Genomic DNA, 20216 nt, shown 5'->3' on the forward strand with positions numbered 1-20216 from the left:
TAGTTTCAGCAAAAAAAACCCTCCTGAATGTACTCTCATGTAGAAGCTCAAAACAGAAGTGAAGGAAATCTGAGAATGATGTTGCTTCCTGATTCTACTGAAATTTTCCAGGTTGTCCTTCTTCATTTTACTTATGACTAGTAATTCCTTTGGTAGAGGCCTCCCAGGGATCCTGTTATTTTATGACAACTGCCCAATAGTTAAGAAGCAGAGCAAAGAAAAAAATACTTCTTTCTGACCCAGAGAGCATAAGGGTCAAAATGTTGTACAAAGTATCCACAAAAAACAGAACATTTACTCAACCTCTCAGAAACCTTTCAAAGATAACCCACATCATTTTCAGCATTGCCAATCTTGAAATGTTGAGAGCTGACAAAGACCACAAAAACTGGCTTGCAGTCTCATTTCACATTCTTCTATGCTATGTTCATGGTGATTTATAATAAATTGGACTGGCCACTGTAAATGGAGCTGCAAAACCATATGGCACTTTTCCTTTTGGCAGTTTGAAATGACTGGTGAAGTCGTAGCTTGGTGCAATAGCAGTTGATTTTCTTTGGATAGGAACAACACCCTGCAGTTGGGAGGAAGGGAAAGGTTCACTCACAAGCCCAATAGAGATTCAACATTCCTACTGCAAAACTGCTTTCATAGGAATTCGTTCTCTACCACAGCTGATCCCAGTGATAAGTGAAGGTCTGTGAGCAAAGAATTGATCCAGGAACAATATAAAGTACCATATCCCTGTGAGAAAAGGTGAATATGACTTACTTCTGCCAAATACCAAGTTTTTGACGTAATTTCTTATTTGTAGTGGAACGATTTATAATAAACAATGCACATGAATATTATTCAGGCTAGGAAGGAGAAAAGTAGCACAGGCAGGTCAAACAGTGCTAATTTTCAGCAAGCACGTTTCTCACAGAGTGAATAGAGCCCTGAGACAACTTAAGAATCATGTTTAAAGAAGATGCCTTATTGTTCCCTACTAGTATTATTAGTTTCACTCTAGCATTGGTTCATTTCACAGAAAAACTTTTGACAAAGTTTCAAACCTTTTATTGACGGGATGTTGATATATAAGTATTTTGCCAGGGATTGTGCATTCTGCTCCCAATAGATTTCATACAGTAATAGCATAAAGGTTTGGCTAGCATTTATTGCTTTGCAGTCAAAATTTACCAAAATAATGCATATAATAGTTGCATATCAAAAAGGAAGCAAATTCTTTTAAAAAGAACTTTCATTTATAAAATATAATATTTACTTTCTAATATGATTTAATATTTTATATAGTTGCCTTTATATGGATTCATCCATATGTAGGACACTATCTAAAGTCACCTTATATAAATCTACTTGATAAATAAATAAATAAATGTTAAGGAACAAAAGTAATTTTTTTTCAAACTTTCAGAAATGTTTTCAGATAATATTAACAACAAATAATTTAAAATAGTATGCATTAAAAGGGTTTGTATTTTAAGAGATGTGAATACAATACTTTAATGTTTTAAAAGAAAATTTCAATGAAATATTTTTATAGATAGAAAATTGGACTTTTTTCTGGAAGTAAGATTATGAAATATATTGATTGTCTATAAATGCAGGATTATTTTAAATTGTTTTATAGTTTAGCTTAAATCTATGTTAAAATAAAGTACAAAGAAAGAGATCAAGGATAAAAGAAAAATGCACATGATATAAAAATGGTCATAAGTCACTTCTTCAGTGCATTTGCAATTTTGAATTATCACTAAATTGAACTATTGTAAGTAAAAAAACTGCCAATAGTTGAAAGTTACTGCAGGCTGTGTCAATCATTTATTTTACATTTTCAGATTTTTACATTGCTTAATCCTTCACAAAAAAACAAGTTTATTTTAATGTAATATCTATTCTAATGTAATATCTGTTCCCTTGTTATGGGGGTTGACTAGTTTTCCTAGGTTCTTAAGATTATATTTGTGCTTTGTCAGAATTTATTTAAAGTTTGGAAATATAATATCCTAAATTATGTCCTAAGGTCACAAAGTTCATGCAACATGAACACATTAAAAAATAAAGTGGTGTTTTTAAATAGATTTCACTTTTTAGTAGGCTTTTGCTTTGCCAGGACTGTACAAATGACTTCAAAGTAAAATAATAACTTTAACATCAGTTTTTCCTTTTCCATAAACCATACTGGTCACAATATTTTTCTAGTTTAGATTTAGGGAAAAAATTAATGTCACAGCCAATTTACTTAACTAAGCAACTAAAAATATTTCTTAGAAATGTAATTAATTGCATTATGTTTAGATTAAAATATAATTTAATGGTCACCTTAATGTTGTTAGGTGACAAAATTCTTTGTGGAAAATCATGTAAGGAAAAGTTTTAAAAACTGATACCACAATAACAGTGTTGCGTCCTTGGCGGGAAAACAGACACGAGAAGCGGCTGGAGTTCTCAGGTTCTTTTATTCAGCGTTCAGCTTACAGGAAGATGGCTTCAGCTCAGCCCAAACGCCTCACAGCCTCTTATATAGGCAACTCCCGGGTAAATGGGTTACTTTTCCCGCGCCAGCACCCGCGCATGCGCACGGCGCTGGCGACAGCCTGTCTGGTCCCGGGCAGCTTTGCACCTGCCCGGGACTGCCTGCAAACGCCCGAGCCGTTTGCAAGGCTCGGGACATAACACCCCTTTCCCCCGGGCTAAAACTACTATCAACATACAACATTTATTTTACACGACAATTTGCTCCCCAGTGTTCCCACTGTTTACTGGCTTTTGCCTTGCCAGCAATGTTATGTAATCTTCTAGGTACTTAGGAGATTTCTTTGCTCTCTGTGACCTTCTTAGCTCTGGGTTACTGGCATAAGTCCCCTGACTGGAGGGAGGCGTGAGCCTGTTCTCTCTATTGTGCCCTGGTGTCTTCCAAGGACTGTGCCCCGATGCCTGGCCTGCTTGCTTGCCCAACGGGCTCGTCAGGCCAGGGCTTCTGTTGCTTTGTGACCTGGTTGTCCTACCTAGCTGTAGACCCTCAGGCCCCTTGAAGTGATAGCCACTGCTGGGCGTCTCTGTAGAACCCCCTATGTCAGTCCAAGACCTGTCAGGAGGCTGTCTATTCCCTGAACCCCATTCTGTGTTTGGGCTCGTGTGGGTTTCTGTACTCTCCCAAAACTCAGGTGTCCACTGATTTGTGCTAGGGGTGTTGTAGTCGGGACTTGGTTCCTCGACTAGCTCTGTGTATGTTTGACCCCCTGTAGGATTTGGGGTAAGGTCAGGCCAACCTTGGGCATTGTGTGCCAGCTCTCTTGCGGGGAATGATTTGTTGGGATGCCCCCGGGTATCCTCCGTTGCTGGAGTGCTGTGTGCTGTGTGTGGAAAGTGAGTATGCCCCCGGGGTAACTCCCTGGCTGGAGTAGGCGTGAGTGCCTGTTGTGTGGGTAAGCTCCAAGACTTCCTTTTCGGAGCAATTGCAGAATCTTGGGACGAGCCGTTTGTGGCTCCCTCAGTGGCGATGGGCAGTAGCTCTTGCCCTTCCCTTTGCTCCAAAGGGTCCCCCTCCCCCCCTGGGAAAAGACCCAGGAGTTTCAGCAGAAAAGTCCCGCCTAGAGCGGAGTTGGTCGATGTGCCGACGCAGGACACGACCGTTGTCCAGGGCAACCTCGTAGGAGAGAGGACCTATGATCCTGGACACAGAAGCGGGGACCCATGTATGACCAGGCCCGTAATTGCGAGCCCAAACCGGGGCACCCACAAGTAGTTGTCTAGGTGCCCTAGGATGTGAGGTAGATGAAGGCAGTCTGTCCGGATGCAACCGGTCAAGTCTAGTAGTAAGTTGGCGCCCCCAACGAAGTTCAGCTGGATTCTCCCTGTAGAAGTGGACGGTGTGGTGCGATAAGAAAGGAGAAAGTCAGCCAACCTGTGATGCCAGTCCCCGTAGGTGAGTCTCTTCAAGGCGTCCTTTGCGATGCGCACCATGCGTTAAGCCATACCGTTGGTGGATGGGTGAAAAGGCGCAGATGTGGCATGACGAATCAGGTTTGCCTGTAAGAAAGCTTGGAATTCGGAGGAGGTGAATTGAGGGCCGTTGTCAGACACAATGACATCTGGCAGCCCGTGTGCAGCAAAAATCCCCCTCAGTACCTGAATAGTATTTGCAGTGGTGGTGGATGAGACAGGCACAACCTCAAGCCATTTTGAATGGCTGTCAACAAGGACCAAGAAGAACTGGCCCTGAAAGGGCCCAGCGTAGTCAATGTGCACCCTAGACCATGGGGACTGTGTTTCCTCCCATTTATGCACAGGAGCTTGGGGCATCTCTGGGCGAGATCGTTGGCACATGTGGCATGCGTGTACCTTAGCCTCAATATCTTTATCTAAAGCAGGCAACCACAAGTGGCTGCGTGCAAGAGCCTTCATACGAACAATGCCAGGATGACCCTCGTGGAGGGATTCTAAGACCCTAGCCCTCATTGAGGTGGGAATGACAACTCTGTTTCCCCAAAGCAAACAAACCTGAGAAAGGGACAATTCGTTCCTTTTGGACCAGAAACTCTGAAACTCAGGACTAGGGCAGTGCTCAGGCCACCCGGACAGGACCCAGGAGCGGACACGAGAAAGTGTGTGATCTGTACCTGTTTCAGCGGTAACATCCCTGGCACTAAGAGGAAGCTCGGGTAAGGCTTGGATTGATAGAATGTTGACAGCTGGCGCGGGGTCAGCTTCTACTACTGGCAGAGGCAACCTACTGAGGCCATCAGCATGGCCCATTTCTTTCCCAGGCTTGTGGATTAATGAAAAATAATATGCAGACAAAAAAATAGACCACCTAAGCATTCTAGGGGAAATGATGTGGGGAGTCTGCTTACGTGTGGTAAACAGTCCCAGCAGAGGATTATGGTCAGTGAAGACCGTGAAATGCCTGCCATATAGAAAATCGTGGAATTTTTTAATTCCAGCAACAACAGCCAGAGCCTCCCTGTCTATCTGAGCGTAGTTGCGCTCGGCAGAAGACAATGTTCTTGAGTAGTATGCAATAGGAACCTGAGTTCCATCAGACCTGAGGTGACTCAGGACAGCTCCAACCCCGTAGGGGGATGCATCACAAGCGATGCACACAGGGAGAGACTCGTTGAAATGTGCAAGAACACTGTTAGAAGTGAGCCAGGCCTTGACTTCTTTAAAGCAAGCCTCATGCGCTTGTGACCACAGCCACACAGCCTGTTTGTCTAGTAGCCTGTGAAGAGGCTCAGCTACACTAGCTTTCTGTGGAAGAAAAGAATTGTAGAAATTCAGGAGGCCTAAGAAGGCCTGAAGTTCGGCCTGAAGTAGACTTTGGCCTGGGTGCTTCTAAAATAGCAGTTAGTTTGGATTCAGCAGGATGAATCCCAGCAGCATCAATTTTGAATCCCAGAAATTCAGTAGAAGGCACCCCAATCTTGCATTTGTCTTTTCTGAGCTTGAGGCCTGATTTCCTGAATCTTAACAGGACAGCCCTAAGCCTTTCAGCTAGAATGTGTGTGGAGTCTCCTGCAATCAAGACATCGTCAAAGTAGGGGCAGACCCCTGGTATACCTCGTAGTGTGTTTTCCATTACGCTTTGGAAAATCCCAAGCGACATGCAGCCTTTTTACCTTAAAGGCTCCCCTGTGGGTCACAATAGTCTGAGCTATGCAGCATCATCATCAACAGGCAGCTGTTGATATGCTTGAGCTAGGTCAAGCTTTGCAAAAACACGCCCCCCCTTGAGAGAGGCCAGGATGTGACTGACCACAGGAACAGGATAGGCATGTTGCTGCAATGCCTTATTGAGTGTGCATTTGTAATCAGCACAAATGCGAATGTCCCCATTTGCCTTTAGAGGCGTGACAATGGGGGTCTCCCATGGGCTGGAATCAACAGGTTCTAGGATTCCTTGTTGGATTAGTTTGTCTAATTCAGTGTCAATCTTACTTTTTAAAGCAAAAGGGACCCTTCTTGCTTTAATCCTAATGGGAGTGACAGTGGGGTCTAGCTTTAAGGACACAGGTGGTCCTTTGAATGTGCCCAGCTGGGGGCTGAAAACATCTGCAAATTCCTTGCAGACTTCCTGTAGGTCGAGTGTTTGTAAGCTGTTGAGTCCTGTGACGTGTATCCCCAGGGCCTCAAACCAATCGAGTCCTATGAGACTCGTTCTTTCACCCCCTACTACTAACAAGTCTAGTGGACCTTCAAAACTCTTGTATTGCACGTTAAGGGTGGCCTCCCCCTTAACACACACTCTTGAGTTCTGAAAATCAGTTAATACAATATCAGAAGGCCTTAACTTGGCCTTAGTCCCACTACTGGAACAAATCTTCCTAAATGTATGCAATGAAATGATGGAAAGGGCAGACCCTGTGTCTAGTTCCATAGATAATGGAACCCCTTGTAGCTTCACGTTGAGTGACAGCTTTTTCTTCATGGGCTTGTGTGTGCCTGTCCTACAAATGTTTCTACGCGAAGCGCAAAAACCTACCCTATTCTGGCTGGGGACTCTGGTACCCTTCAGGCGTTCTTCTTGAGGTTGTGCCTTTCGTCGGCCCAGACACACAGCTGCAATGTGCCCTAGTTTGCCGCATGCCCGGCAGGTAGCGGAGCGGAACTTGCAGTCGGTTCTCCTGTGGCGACCTCCACAGCCGATGCACTTGAGCGGAGCTGAAGAGCTTTCCTTCTGATTTTCTCCCTTCGCGGGGTGTAGACGGTCGACTTCTTCGTCCGGATCCTCCTCGGAGTTTCGTCGGACGTCTTCTTGGTGCACGGACGCACCCTCTGCACTGCTTCTGATCGGCCGCATGTTCTTGACGGCGCCGCCTGCTGCTTCTTCCGCGGTGGCTTCCCTTAAAGCGTCTTGGAAGGATAATTCTTCCTTAGCGAAAAGTCTCTGTTGTAGCTCTCGATGCCTCAACCCGCACACGAATCGGTCCCTCAGTCGTTCCTCGAGGTCCTTGAACTCGCAGGGCTTGGCGGCCTTCCGTAACGCGGCGATGTACTCCTTGGCTGACTCCCCGGACCGTTGATCCCTCTGCTCGAAGGTGTGGCGCCATGAGATAACGGACACCTTGGGGTGGAAGTGGTCCTTCAGCAGCTTCTTCAGGTCTGCGTAGCTTACAGACTCTACTGGAACAGGTGCTGCAAGGTTTTCTGCGATTTCGAAGGCGTCTTGGCCGCAAGCGCAAAGCAGGGTGGCAGCCTTCAAGCTATCTTCCCTCACTTGGTTTGCCTTGAAGTAGTTCTCCATTCTGGATACGTAGGACTCCCACCGCTCTGGATGTGAGACGTCGAATTCCGCAAGCCTTCCGATTTTCGCCATCTTCGGATCTTCAGGAGACGGGTCTATCAGCCAGCCTACCCCCGAATGCGCACTGGATTGGCGGGCAGCTGCTGAGTCAACACCGTTCCTCTTCCGCCGCTCAGGACTCCTTGGGTAAGCTTACACTTTTTCCTTTCCAGGTAGTGCAAGGCATCCCACCCTCGTCGCCAGTGTTGCGTCCTTGGCGGGAAAACAGACACGAGAAGCAGCTGGAGTTCTCAGTTTCTTTTATTCAGCGTTCAGCTTACAGGAAGATGGCTTCAGCCTCAGCCCAAACGCCTCGCAGCCTCTTATATAGGCAACTCCCGGGTAAATGGGTTACTTTTCCCGCGCCAGCACCCGCGCATGCGCACGGCGCTGGCGACAGCCTGTCTGGTCCCGGGCAGCTTTGCACCTGCCCGGGACTGCCTGCAAACGCCCGAGCCGTTTGCAAGGCTCGGGACATAACAAACAGGATCTTGAAAAAACTGGTATAAGCAACTATTTCTGGATAGTATATCCATTATTGCTCAAATAGAGATATTTTGTTTTTATACCCACATAACTTACCACAATTGTATGTCCTGATAGACTTGTATACTTCTTATTCCAATAATACCACAAAAACACAAAGTTTTTTCTGCACTCACAGAAACTTTGTACAAACTTTGTGTGACCATATATACAGTAGATTAAAGCATTATCACTTTTTTCATTATAGTTAGCATTCCATGTTAAAGAATTTGCAAGCAATAGAAAGCACAGAATTATCCTTTTTGTCTTATGGAATGGTAATTATGAAATGTTTAAATAAATTGAACAGCAACGTGTGAATCAAATGAAACCAGGTAATTCTTTTTACTGCATATTTGATTCAAGGGGATCAAATACATTTCTAGCTATAAACCATTTTACATTAGAGTAACAGACATCTTTAAAATCAGGCACAATCCTTTTTATTCTCTTTAAGACAAGCCATAAAACATCCATTTTCTATGAGTACTTCCTAATAATAAAGTGTATGGACCAGAAAGAATATCATTTGCTAAGGGTGCTACATTGTTCCTGGGAAGGGCTATGGGAGGTCAATAAAAAAAGCATTTATTTTGTGAAGTTCTACATACTGTTGCAAAAATCTTGATCTGAAAGGACCAGGAAATATCTCTGCCTGAGATATTGAACAATTGCTGCCTGACAATGATAATATAAGGCTCTTTTCTACATTCAGGATGAAATTCCTATGAAGATTTTTGTTATAAGTTTACAATATAAAATACAAACGAGATACAGGAAGAAGAACATCATGGCTTCAAAATCTAAGGGATTGGTTTGGACAAAACACAGCAGCACTTTTTCATGCAGCTGCTGATAAAAACATGATCGCCAACATGATCGCCAACGCCCTATAACGGATATAGCACAAGAAGAAGATAAAATACAAAAATACAAAACCAAATAATAGAAAATAATAGAGGAGGGAAAAGATAAGAGCAAACTGTAGAAAAGAGGGGGGAAAGAAAGAAAAGGCATTGGCTTGCATCTCCCTTTGGTGCAAAAGAATAAAATAGTAACATCAAACCACAACATTTTATTTACATAATAGCATAAACTAGCATTTCTATAACATCAGATCTATCTAATCAGTAAAACCCAAAATCAAAGTTTCATTTTTTTCCTCCTCAAGCACAAAGTCCAGAAACAATTTCCAAGTAGAAACAAAAGTATTTGTGTTTTTTTTTCTTTTATCAAATACTAATGATACATCATCTAGTCATCTCTACTAACTCCATCAGCTTTTGCAACCATTCGTCCATTGTGGGGATTGAAGTGTCCTTCCATTTTTGTGCATAAAGTAATCTTGCTACTGTCAACATATATAACATCAAATTTCCATTTTTGTTCTCAAGTCTTTTTCCAGTAAATCCAAAAGAAAAGTTTCTGGTTTTATTTTATATTCACTTTAAGAATCTTCTGTATTAGAATAGGAATCCTACTCCGATATTTCTTTACTTTATCACATGTCCACCATAAATGATAGAAAATCCCTTCTTGCATTTCCAACATTCATTTAAAATATCTTTATACATTCTTGATAACTTATCTGGTGTTAAATACTAATGATACATCATCTTATAAAAATTTTCTTTTAAATTGTAATTTAATGTACATTTTAAGCCTTTCATTCAGGAACATCCTATGATGAAATTGTTCACGTCATGATGAAGTAATCTCTGGATGGACAACTGATGCATAAAAGTACTGTAAAAGTAAATATATTCATTTATCTTAAATAAAATCACATCATTGGCTCCCTCTAAAAGGAGGGAGATCCATGTATGTAAAACTGAATATGAATATATACTAATTATTTATTACTCTTTTTTCTATGTTTTGCATATTGTTTCTTTGCTCAGAAGGAAACAGCATGGAGGTGTGTGTGTGTATGTATCCATGTATATGTCACACAATTCCTATAGTTGAGGTGTGTGTGTGGGTGGGATTCTCTGTAGGACCTCGCATACAAACTTGCCTCTTGTATTAAGAGCTTAGGATCCTCTGATTTGGCTTCCAGTACACAAAGAATTTTCCTGTATGATTAGACAGAATATTATTGTTTAATATGACTCCCACAAGCAAAATTGATAAATGGGGGGGGGCTGGGTTAGTATTTTTACAGTCTCTTGCAATTCTCATCTACATTTTTAAAGTATAGCCAAGGACCTTTTATTTTCCAAGTTAAAATAATATTATTTTCCACTTAATAATTTAGACACAGAGGTTATTTAAAACAATTATGTCTGTATGTGACTTGTCAATTAATATACTCCCAGTTGCTTAGATATTGCCATTTACTTGTGATGACAAAATACCTAGAAGCATTCGGATCTTTTAAACCCAGAAACTGGATACATTAATATTATTGTACTTTTATGACTTTGATTTCTGCCAACATTACTGATTTGAGAAGCAAAACATACTTAGTGGTTCAAGGGAGACCTTGTTTCTGTAGGAATAGCTATGTGGTAATATATTTCTTGATCCTCTCTTCTTCCTGTAATATTATTCTTTTGTCTACATTAAACAAATATAATTCTTAATATTTTCAGTACAAACCAAGTTGAATATAAACATTTTAGTACTTATGCATATAATAATAACATCAACATATAACATCTTTTTAATCAGCTTATATCTATTGTATTTATAAAAGTCATCTTGTTAAATCATTATATGTCCTGTTTTCAAGATTCTTAATAATAATAATAATAATAATAATAATAATAATAATAGTAAAGTTGGAAGGGACCTTGGAGGTCATCTAGTCCAACCCCCTGCTCGGGCAGGAAACCCTACACCATTTCGGACAAATGACTGTCCAGTCTCTTCTTAAAAACTTCCAGTGTTGGAGAATTTACTGCTTCTGGAGGCAAGCTGTTCCACTGATTAATTGTTCTAACTGTCAGGAAGTTTCTCCTTAGTTCTAGGTTGCTTCTCTCCTTGATTAGTTTCCACCCGTTGCTTCTTGTCCTGCCTTCAGGTGCTTTGGAGAATAGCTTGACTCCCTCTTCTTTATGGCAGCCCCTGAGATATTGGAACACTGCTATCATGTACCCCCTCGTCCTTCTTTTCATTAAACTAGACATACCCAATTCCAGCAACCGTTCCTTATGTTTTAGCCTCCAGTCCCCTAATCATCTTTGTTGCTCTTCTCTGTACTCTTTCTAGAGTTTCAACATCTTTTTTACATCGTGGTGACCAAAACTGGATGCAGTATTCCAAGTGTGGCCTTACCAAGGCATTGAAGAGTGGTATTAATACTTCACGTGATCTTGATTCTATCCCTCTGTTAATGCAGCCTAGCACTGTGTTGGACTTTTTGGCAGCTGCAGCACACTGCTGGCTCATATTTAAGTGATTGTCTACTAGGACTCCGAGGTCCCTCTCACAGTTACTACTATTGAGCATGGTGCCACCTATGCTGTACTTGTGCATTTGGTTTTTCTTGCCTAAATGTAGAACCCTGCTTTTTTCACCATTGACTTTCATTTTGTTAGTTAGTGCCCAGTGTTCAAGTCTGTCCAGATCCTTCTGTATCTGAAGCCTGTCTTCTGGAGTGTTGGATATTCCTGCCAGCTTGGTGTCGTCTGCAAATTTGATGAGTTCCCCATCTATCCCTTCATCCAAATCGTTGATGAAGATGTTGAAGAGTACTGGGCCCAGAACAGAGCCCTGGGGCACCCACTACACACTTCCCTCCATATAGATGCAGTTCCATGAAGGACCACTTGCTGAGTACGGCCGGTCAGCCAGCTACGGATCCAGCTGGTGGTGTTCGTCTGTCTACCCCACATTTTTCTATATTGTAAGTAGTAGTTGTGATCTACTTTTATCAAAAATGCCTGTACGGGAGTCCAAGTAAATTATGTCACAGCATCCTCGATCCACTAATTTTGTCACTTGTCAAAAGATGCGATAAGATTTGTCTGCATGATCTATTTTGACAAACCCATGTTGGCTTTTAGTAATGACTTTGTTTGCCTCTAGGTGTTTTTTGATTCGTTGTTTGATTATCTTTTCCAGGATCTTCCCAGGTATTGAGGTCAGGCTGATAGGTCTGTAATTTCCTGGATCCATTTTTTTTCCTTTTTTGAGGAGGGAACTACATCAGCTCTTTTCCAGTCCTCTGGTAGTTCCCCTGTGTTCCAGGATCTTTGAAAAATATAGTTCAGTGGCTCCGATATTACATCTGCCAGTTCCTTGAGAACTCTGGGGTGTAATCCATCTGGTCCTGGCGATTTGAACTCATCTGGGCTGGACAGGTGCTCCCTAACCATTTTCTTGCCTATCTTAACTTGTGTTTCTGTTTTGTTTTTTATGGCAGTATTTTTAATAGGTTGGTCTGTTTTTTCCCTTTGTGTAAAGACAGATGCAAAACACGAGTTAAATAGTTCTGCTTTCTCCCTGTTGTTTGTCACCTTTTTGCCACTTCCACCCACTAATGGACCAATCGTTTCCTTCACTTTTTTCTTGTTTTTTACATGTTGAAAGAAGCTTTTTTTGTTATTTTTGACTTTGGTCGCAAGCATTAGTTCATTTTGAGCCTTGGCTTTCTTCACTTCATCTTTGCAGGCTCGGGCTATTTGCTGATATTCTGACTTAGTTATGTTCCCCTCTTTCCACTTTCTATACTTGTCCTTTTTATCTTTCAATTTGTCAGAGAGTTCTTTATGCAGCCATGCTGGTTTCTTTTGGGAGCTGTTGTTTTTCCTCTTTGTTGGTATTGCGCTAGACTGTGCTTTTATTATCTCATTTTTCAAAATTTCCCAAGCTTCTTGAGTTGTTTTCCCCTTGGGGATTCTCATCCATGGAATCCTTCCCAAGCCCTCTCTAAGTTTACTGAAATTAGCTCTCTTGAAGTCCAAGACTCTAGTTTGACTGTGTTCTATTGCTTGTGCTTCTATAATGTTGAATTCTAATATTGCATGATCACTTCCTCCCAGGGTTCCTATGGCTTCAACACCGTCTATCATTTCATCTTTGTTAGTGAGAATTAGATCCAAGATGGCTAATCCCCTAGTTCCCTTCTCTACTTTTTGGGAGACAAAGTTGTCTGCTAGGTTTGCCAGGAACCTGTTTGATCTTCCACTTGGTGCGGAGTTTGTCTCCCAATTGATGTCAGGGTAGTTAAAGTCCCCCATTACTATTGTGATGTGCTTCCTACATACCTTAGTTAGCTGACTGTCAAAAAGTTCATCTATTTCCTCTGTTTGGTTGGGTGGTCTGTAGTATACACCTATGGCAATGTCATTTTCCTCCCTTTTATATTGACCCAAATGCATTCAAGGCAGTTTTTATCATTGTTGTGCTCTATTTCTGTAGAGATGTAGTTATTTCTTATATAGAGAGTAACTCCACCTCCTCTTTTATTTGGTCTGTTTCTTTTAAATAATTTAAATCCCTCTAGCTGTGTGTTCCATGTGTGAGTTTCATCCCACCATGTTTCCGTAATGGCAACAATATCGTATCTGCCCTCATTAACCTGAATTTCTAGTTCACCCGGTTTGCTGTTCATACTTTGTGCATTGGTGTATAAACATTTGAGTCCTTTGTGGGTGGCCCTGTGTTTCCTTTCTACATAACCTGTGTGGTGCCTGAGTTCCCCTATTGTCTTACCAACTATTTGGTTAGTGCACTTTATGTTTTGGCACTGTAGTGGTGTTTTTTGGTTGAATGTACGTTTACATTTATGCATTTTTCCATGGTTTTTTCTGGCACTCGCTATTAGAGGCTTCATTTTGATTGATAGCAAGGTTGGTATTCTTGTCCACACACACATCTATGCTACATACACTGATAGCCCTATAGTTTTTAAATTGCCGGGGACAGGGTTGTTCCGTATCAATTAACTCCCTGTCCCCGCTGTTTAGTTTAAACTTCTTACTGAAGTTTAACTTCTTAAACTTCTTACTGAAGCTTAGTTTCCCCTCAGTATTCAGACCGCTCTTATCAGTTATAATTTTCTCAAAATTAATTACGTTTAAATATCCAAACTTTTCATTTAAATAGATGCTCTCAATGTTTTAACATTTCATATATTCTAAAACTATTATATGTTTGACTCTTTGATCTTCTTCTTTTGCCGGGTCGCTTTCCAGATCAGTATGTTTGGCTTGCCAGGTTGTATTTTCGTAAGTGTTATTGGGGACAAAAAAGACAAATCAAGTAAGTTATCAGGTTTGTCTCCCACATTTTGATGATTCTTCTGACAATCCATTAATCCATTTTATTTGTTCTTCTTTTTTAGCGTCAAATTTGTTTTGAAATCCTGGAGGATAAAGCATCTTTTTTATCTTTTTTATTATAGTAAGGTTTTGCAGTTGTTGTTTTTTTGTATTAAATTGTAGTTTTCTTCACAGGTAGCTTTTCTGTTTAAGCCACTTTCATTTAGTTTATATTCTGTTATCTGATTTGTTTGTTCGTTCTTCGATGTCATTTTTTTGAGTGTCATTTAGTTGTAGGTTTAAGTTAGAGATATGTTCTTTATATTGTCAAACTGATTTATAATCTCATCATGGTTTGAAATAATTATCATTTGAATCTGTCACAGTATTGTATATATTTTCTCCTGGAATGTATTTGTATTGTCTTGAGTTATTGTTCCTGCAGATTTTTGAAGCTCCAAACTGGTTCTTCAGGAAAAGGCATTAGGTATGGTTTTCTATTACTTTTAGATAGGTATATAATATCCAGGTATCTCTCCCTTCTAAGTAGTTTTCCATTGCTGTCATAATCTTTTTAATTAGTTTTATCAAGCCAGTCTATCTTAAAATCCAAATAGCCAAATTGTTCCCAATTGTCAAGGCACCACTGAAAACAATATTTTGTGGCAGTTTTCTTTTTTGGGATCTTATAATTATCAGCCAATCAGGATTCAGTTCGAAGTATTTGATCATCTAAAAGTTTTCCAGTAATTTTGGCCATAGGCCAAAATTTTTCTTTCTTTGCAAACAGTTCTTAGGCTAAGATTTAAGAATGCAGTTCAGTGTGTTTATAATCCCAGAAGGTCAGCAGTTTCTAAACATATGTCATTTCACTCAGCAGTAGATAACTCAATGCGTTGTTCCCAGCTGTTTTTTTGCTGTTTCTAGGCCTCTTACCAAATTCTGGGTCAATGCTGCTCTAGTTTTCTCTAATCCTCCACTAGATGTCACTGTTCATTTTTCAACTTTTTAAAACAAAGAGTTATTTTTTTGTTTTATATATATATATATATATATATATATATATATATATATATATATATATATATATATAATTTCATCAATGCTTTTTCAGGTATAAAGTTTTAACAATTTTCTTAGCTTTCAAATTTATCCAAACGGTGGTATTTTATGTTTATTCCCCATAAGGGTTTTATTTGCCGCTTCTGTCTATAGAAGGGAGAGGCAATCCCCCCCCTTCTCCTTTTGGGAGGTTTTTTGCTTTTGGGAGAGGTTTTCAAGGAAATCAAATATAAAAAGGAGAGAGAAGATCAAATTCCTCACCCAGTTTCAAGCACTGCTGTTCCCTGTTGTGCTGGTTAGTGCCTTTAGACTTCTGCTGCAAGTAGCTTGGGCTGATCAACAGGATATGACCAGCCTTTCTCCTGTCAGGTTAGAAGGCTTCCGCCAAATTGAACGAAATGACCACCATCATTCCAGAGTCATCGGGGCACCCTTCTTTCTTTGCCACCTCCCCAGGGCAACTTAGACACAGTTAGGGTCCCCTGGCAGGGCGAAACTAGCTGTGGGGTGCAGAGGCTCATGATCCCGCAACCAGGCGCTATGGCACAAGACAGCAAGTCCATTTCTATAAATATTTTCTTAGAGTCATCCAAGACAGGGAAAGATGAATATAGAAGAAACTTTTAAAAGCTCCCCAGAATCACTGGGAGTTGGGTGGCATACAAATTTTAGTAATAGTAATAATAATCCATAATCATTTTGCAAAATCATAAATTGGGCTATCTTTCAAGAAGCACAGACCATCTATGACCTCTACAGAGACAGATCTCAAGCTAAGGGCTTATAAAAGTAAAAGTAAAGTTGAAAGAAGGTCTTTTAGTCTAATCTCCTACAAAAGCAGGAGACCCTATACTATTCTGGACAAATGAGTGTCCAATCTCTTCTTAAAAACCTCCAGTGATGGAGCACCTACAACTTCTGAAGGCAACCTGTTCCACTGGTTAATTTTTGTCACTGTCAGGGAATTTCTCCTTAATTCTGGGTTGCTTCTCTCCTTGATTAGTTTCCATCCATTGTTACTTTTCCTGCCATTTGGTGCTTCAGAAGACTCCCTTTAGTAAAATTAGATGGAGCAAGTTGAACAAAGTAGAGCTTACTAGTTTTAATATTATCCAATTGACTGTACTATTTCTTCAGTGAATTAACACATCTTTAGTTATAAAGCTGGACTGCTGCAAAGAAAAAGCATTAGTTTCCTTTAAAATCAGATTAATGATATTGTTTGAAACTAAAATGATAATAATAATAATAATGATAAAGTTGGAAGGGACCTTGGAGGTCATCTAGTCCAACCCCCTGCTCAGGCAGGAAACCCTATACCATTTCGGACAAATGGCTGTCCAGTTTCTTCTTAAAAGCTTCCAGTGTTGGCGCATTCACTGCTTCTGAGGCAGGTTGTTCCACTGGTTAATTGTTCTAACTGTCAGGAAGTTTCTCCTTAGTTCTAGGTTGCTTCTCTCTTTGATTAGTTTCCACCCGTTGCTTCTTGTCCTGCCTTCAGGTGCTTTGGAAAATAGCTTGACTCCCTCTTCTTTGTGGCAGCCCCTGAGATATTGAAACACTGCTATCATGATGGAAGGCTGAAGTCCAGTGCTGTATTTGGAAATATGGCTAGCTGATCAGAATCAAGATAAAGATAACAAAAAGGCAGAAATCAACCTTACCCATTGCATTATGATAAAAAATATTATATGATTAGCCATAATAACAATCAGTCTGTTAATAGACAATCTTCTTAATAGCTATTTGTATCCTATCAGTATTTCAAATATATTATATATATCGGGTATATAAAAATAAAGTAATAAGCATGGTATAAAGAAGTGGACATGGCAAAAGAAAACAAAAATTAAAACGAGCAGGTTTTGAATTGATTGAATTGAGTACAACAGTGAAAGACTAGTACAAAAGACATTAGGATGGTTTGGTCTCATAGACAGAATGAATGAAGGTCAAATTGCAAAGCAAATATATGAATAAATGGGTTGAAAGCAAATAGAAGATGAGAATGAAGTGGTTCTTTGAAATTGATGAGATTGTTAAAAAGAAAGTGAAAGACTTAAAGACCAAATAGCATGTATGAAGTGAATATTGGCATGATGGAAGTAAGTGGTTTTCAAGAATAGAAAAATATGGACAAGTATAGTGAATGGTTCTGCTGTAAGCTAAAATTAGTTATACTTTTTCTTGTCTTATACCTTAATTTCTTCAGTTCACTATTATTTACTCCTTTTCTGCATTTTGCTAATTGTTACAAATTTTGCAAAGGAATAGCTTAGAATGGCATGTAGAGATGTAGTTATTTATCAAGTTTGACATTTGTTCAGCTGTTATTGCTGATATATTTACAAAGGAATTAATTGATATAGTGACTGTAATACAGGTTAACAAGCATTAGTTTTAATTTGCAAATGAATAAAACCATCTATATACTATAAATCATTTCCTACATCTTTATCATTGATTTAAATGTTTTATTTCAAAATATTGCTTTTGCCATTCAAGCATCACTGCTTATATCTAGTTTCAAACTTAACCATTGTACAAGGAGGGAGAAATGAAATGCATTCAAATAATGTAAATATTTCTTACCTTTCTTTAAATTTGATTATATTCATGTAGGTGGCATTAAAATTCATCCATAAATTCATTATTCTGGCATTTAATCATATGGAAAATGTGGTAATTTAATTAAAACAAGTAACATCGGTTTGATATCCCTTAGCATGGAAAATGAGGGAAAATAATCTATTCCATCAGGTTTCCATTTTGAAAATGTATTAATATTAGACCACAAGACCACCGCAAAAAAAGAAGAAAGTTCATTTACAATGCTGTAATCTGATGCTGAAACAATTTAAATTGAGGAAGCCAAAATGTATACTGTTCTGTTTCAGTTTCTTCATCAGGCACTTGTCAAAGTATAATGTAACTTAACAAACTTTTTTTAAAATTACTTTGAAAAAGCAAATGTGGCAGTACATTTTATTAAATATGCTTTAACATTATTTTTAAAAAATACAGAATAATATTGAATTAAAAAATGGTTGTAATGATGGAAGGAAAGATCATAGATATGGTTTGTTAGGAATCTTAAGAAATAAGATTTCTTTTAAAGTTAGAGTAATGATTTAAAATCATTCTCTATGTGAATGGCTAAACTTCTGTAGTCTCAAAAACTAGAAGAGCATAGTCAAACTACTGCTTGACCAGCTCAGCATAGTTGCTTTCATATACATGTTGAAAAAATGTGCCAGTGTCAAAAACCTAAATTTATATACTTGGATTATATCCACTTATGACTTGGCCTTAGCAGAAGGCCAGTGTTGGTTACCTTTTCCAGCTGGTGCAGCATTCCAAACTGTGGGATTCCTGGGGGTTGGGATGGGGTAAAATAAGTTTTGTTTCTCTTATTAACTTGTAAAAAAATATTGAACTCATGCTCAATCTCCATTGGATTCAAGGATTTGTCTAAAAATCTTCCATGTTCAGAAATACTATAAACCCTTTAGTAAAGGAAAGGGTACAAAATATTGGTTCATATTAGGAATGTAAAATAAACATCAAGGATTTTTAAGGGAATAAATTTGTGAATTGAAAATGATTCCATCCATGGTAGGGTAAGTATCAACTTTTCTTCACTAAGGTATTTCTTTCTTTAGTGAAAATAAATGCACAAATTGCAGACAAACATACACTTTATATGAAAAAGAATTGCTTCCACTACCACCATCAATCAAACAAACATTTTTCCTCACATTCATACTGTTATGTCCTGGGCGTGTGATTGACAGAGCAGGTGCAGGAAGCTCCAGAGAGACTCCAGAGCAGGTTCAGGAAGCTCCAGAGAGATCACGTTGCTACCCAGGCCAGACAGGCTGTCTCCAGCCTATTATGCACACACAAAGCGGGAAAATACATTGCATTTATTGGCTGACACTGTTCCCTGCAAAAGGGTATAAAAGGGATCCACACCATTTTGTGTTGTTCTGTTGAAGCTTGAATAAAGAAGCAACTGTTGTTACACTTGCCTCGTCTCAATGCACAGAACAGAACATTGGCAACGAAGGTGGGATCGTGCTGCAAGGAAACAACAACAAAAGAATACTAGGCTGACCCACCATGGGAGGCCGAAGTACTTGGAAGTCCGATGTTCCAACTTGTGCAACTCTGCCTGCCAGTATGAAAACGCTGGAGGAGAGCTCGGCAAGATTCGTCCTGGAACCCCTTCACAAACCTGAGCAGCACGAGGCATTGACGAGGCCGCCAACAAAGAATAATGACTAAGATAGGGCGTTTGTCCAAATTCGATACAGCACACCCTGAAAGTTGGAGTTCATACGTTGCCAGAGTAGAAAACTACTTTCGGGTAAACCAAGTTCGGGAGGATATGCTCAAAGCCGCAACGTTACTCTGTGTCTGTGGGCAAGAGACATTTGATATTGCTGAAAATCTGGTTGCTTCAGCACCTTTGGAATCCATCGCTTATATAGAGCTGAAGAAAATGTTAAAGGAACATTTTGAACTGAAGCTATGGGTGATTGCATGGCGTCATGCATTTGAGCAGTGGGACCAATGTCCATGAGAGTCTGCTGTGGACTTTATTGCCACTCTGCGGCAAGCTGCAAGGCCTTGTGAGTTCAAAGACCTAGAAGAACGGCTGCATCATCGGCTACTTTGTGGCTTGAGCCGAGAGCTGCAGCAAAAGATCTTTGCAAGGGCTGACGTTTCCTTCCAGGATGCGCTAAGGGAGATCACAGCCAATGAAGCAGCAGGCAGAGCTGTTAAGGCCTTGCAGCTTTTCAAAAACCCTACAAATTCAGGCTTAATCCATCAAGAGATTGCTTGAGAGGTATCTGAACCAGATTCCGAAAATGAGGTCGACTGTTTGCAGCCACCAGCAGAGAGAAGGCCCCAAGAGCATGCTGACAATGGAGCTGACAAGGCAGTTCTATTCCCTTGGTGTTTTTGAAGTGGAGGATGCCACAAGCGCTCCGACTGCCATTTTTGCTCTGCTACTTGCTGGGCATGTGGCGGGCAAGGTCACATAGCCGCTGTCTGTTTGGGTCACAAGAAAGACCGTCCATTGGAAGAATTGCCTGGGAAAGGTATCAGGGTCCCCAGCCAGAATA

The sequence above is a fragment of the Crotalus tigris genome, unplaced genomic scaffold (assembly GCF_016545835.1).
Source record: "Crotalus tigris isolate CLP2741 ecotype Arizona unplaced genomic scaffold, ASM1654583v1 scf7180000024339.11422700, whole genome shotgun sequence".
Lineage (NCBI taxonomy): Eukaryota > Metazoa > Chordata > Lepidosauria > Squamata > Viperidae > Crotalus > Crotalus tigris.